Source organism: Rutidosis leptorrhynchoides, chromosome 2 (assembly GCF_046630445.1).
Source record: "Rutidosis leptorrhynchoides isolate AG116_Rl617_1_P2 chromosome 2, CSIRO_AGI_Rlap_v1, whole genome shotgun sequence".
NCBI classification, from domain to species: Eukaryota; Viridiplantae; Streptophyta; class Magnoliopsida; order Asterales; family Asteraceae; genus Rutidosis; species Rutidosis leptorrhynchoides.
This window is the reverse complement of record NC_092334.1, coordinates 339,445,235-339,448,319: the sequence shown is the minus strand read 5'-3', so window position 1 is coordinate 339,448,319 and position 3,085 is coordinate 339,445,235.

The following is a 3,085-nucleotide window of genomic DNA, read 5'->3' as shown; positions in this document are numbered from 1 at the left end:
TCCAAAACGACTATGGCAATGCTAATCCAAAGGTGTACCAAAATCGACAATTCGTCACACCTGTAACAACATGTGAGCGAAGCACGGCTATCGTATCACTAATCCTACAACATGGTTCTCACGACCCCACCATCGGTGTATAAATCAACCGATAGTTCACACAACATGGTCCTTACGTCCCCACCATTGGTGCATAAAACAACCAATAGATCAAACCAAACGGTCCTTACGACCCCACCATCGGCGTATAAAACAACCGATAGATCACAACTCAACATGGCCGAAACAACCCGAGCCTGAACACATATGGAGGATGGTCGAAACAACCCGAACCTTAGTGAATTCGCACAACCCGAAATTCACCTACCCAATCCATATATCTCACAACGAAATGACCGCACAACCCGAGTCATCGTGAATACGCACAACCTGATATTCACCACCAACGCCACATAGTATAACCGAGGATGGCCGTACAACCCGAGCCTTAGTGAATCCGAACTACCCGACATTCACTACCTCAAACTATGAGTCCAACCAACAGGGACAATCGTACTACCCGAAATATTGTGAATACGAACAACCCGATATTCACGTCCCACAACACAACTCAGGAATGGTACTCGCATTTCCCACCGGTACTCGCATTTCCCGATAATGTTACACCATACCGACATAACACTACTCCCTTGACGAAGTCAGCGGACCCGAAGGTCATGCTTCACCAATCAACAACCATGATGAAGTCAGCGGACCCTAAAGGTCATACTTCACCAATCTCAATACCGGATGAAGTCAGCGGACTCCGAAAGTCATGCTTCACCGATATAACACATCGCTCATGATGAAGTCAGCGGACCCCGAAAGTCATGCTCCACCAATCACGTACTACCATGATGAAGTCAGCGGACCTCGAAGGTCATGCTTCATCAATCAACGCCCTTTTGGCCTCGAACAACGAGTAGCGTAACATCGCGCTCTGCTACGCCATAGTGAATCCTAACGGATACCACTAACCATTCACACACTCGAGCAAGGACCACCTATATCAAACATAGGCACAAAACAATAATTCTCTAGAAGAGAATCCGACACACACCTCCCTTAACCGAAGGATTTCACCTTGCTCACCAAACACGTCCATTATCTCTCAACGAGATTTACCACATTACCACCTTGGTGATAATTCAAATCCAAACCATAAGTACAATTTTTCTGAAATTGTACTCTACCACAAACCGACCAAATTTTCGGATCTACCAAAAGCATCATCCGAAATCTCACACTACAACTTCCTCGGGCGGAAGTGCAACTCCCCCACTTGGAACTACGTTCCAATGTCACAACCCGTACAACCGTACAATGCTACCAAAGGTAGACTTTACCAACAATTGGGTTCACACGACCCATCACCATTCCTTGCTCCAACCTTGAGCATACGAAGGATTTTAACCTATCCTTAAACACTTCAAATGAGAGGTGTACCACAAATTACACAACTACACTCTCGCAATCATCCAATTGCTATAGCTTGTCAACTTCACCTAGTCACTCATGTACTTAAGGGTTTCATCTCGGTACCCTAAGTACAATGTAACCACAACACAATCGGAGTCGAACAACACGCTAGTAGGTATGAAAGAGGCACCTAATTTCGCGTCACGTAAACTTCTTTACCAACATACATCGAGATTCAAAACACTCGATCTCAAGGGTTCCAACCACCCGACGAACCTCACGGTTCACCAATCTCAACACAAAAGCGTACATGCGCTTATCAACCGAACACCAAAACCCATTTTCATGGTTTGGTAGAAACATTTCCCAAATACTAAGGAATGCTTGGTTACACCAAGTCTTACGCCCTTCGTCCAAAAATCAATCATTACCATAGGGTAGTTCCATTAGGAACTTCACCGTTAACAATAACATGCACAACACAATGCAATAACAAATCCGAACTTAAACGCCACATAAATAAATATTCAAATGACATATTTATTAAAATGAAACGTACCTCAACGTCTCCTTGTGCATTCGCCGCCAACTCGGGACAATCCGGCTTGCGATGCCCCTCCTTATGACAATAGTAGCACATCCCGTCATCACTTCTCGGCATTGTGCACTCCCACAACTTGTGGCCCCTAATACCACAATTGAAACATCTAGGTGCACGAGAATCCACCGTGCCTTTTCCCACATTACCCGTACTCGCACTTGCACCCTTATTTTTCTTACCCGGGGTGCCTTACGAATCAACCCTCCTCTTACTTGAAGGTTCACACATCTTTGATCGCGTATACGACTCGAAACCTCTAGCCAAGTTGAATAATTCCGCAAACGATTTCGCTTGACCCCGACTAATTTTACTTTTCAAGTCATCATTCATGGTCCGATAGAAATCCCCCATTAACAAACGATCATTCCCCAAATACTCCGGGTAAAAACGAGTCTTCGCCATAAAGGTCGTATTGAGAGTATTCAAATCCATAGATCCTTGCCGCAAATTTCGCAACTCATTACGCAATTCCCACAAATCGGCCGAATTCCGGAACTCCTCGAAGAATTCCTCCTTAAACTCGTTCCACGATAAGGCCATAAACGTTTCGCCACCGACAAGATCGATCTTACCATCCAACCAATCCCTTGCCCTGCCCCGCAACAGACTAGTAGCGAGTCTCGTCTTTTTCTCGGGAGGGCAATCAATAGTACGAAAACACCCTTCGACATCCGAAATCCAAGTTGTGCTTACCAAAGGATCCGGTTTCCCGTCATACATCAGGGGTTTAGTCCTCATGAAGCTCTTAAGATAACGCTCCATTTCACTACTACCCCGAAATTCGGAATACTTCCTATCCATTTCTTCTCGAAACGCACTCATTTGCTCCGCAACGGCGGCTGCAACTCTAGAGTTAAACTCCTCGTCATTCGTCTCGATCTCGTTTCGCGTCGTCATTCTAAAGAATGCAAAACGATTAGTCCACGAACGTATAAAACAACACGCATAACACCGCCCCATCTTGCTCGACACTCGTCGTACATCACTTGTTAAACACGATTTGCACCCGTAATAAGGTTTGCAAGT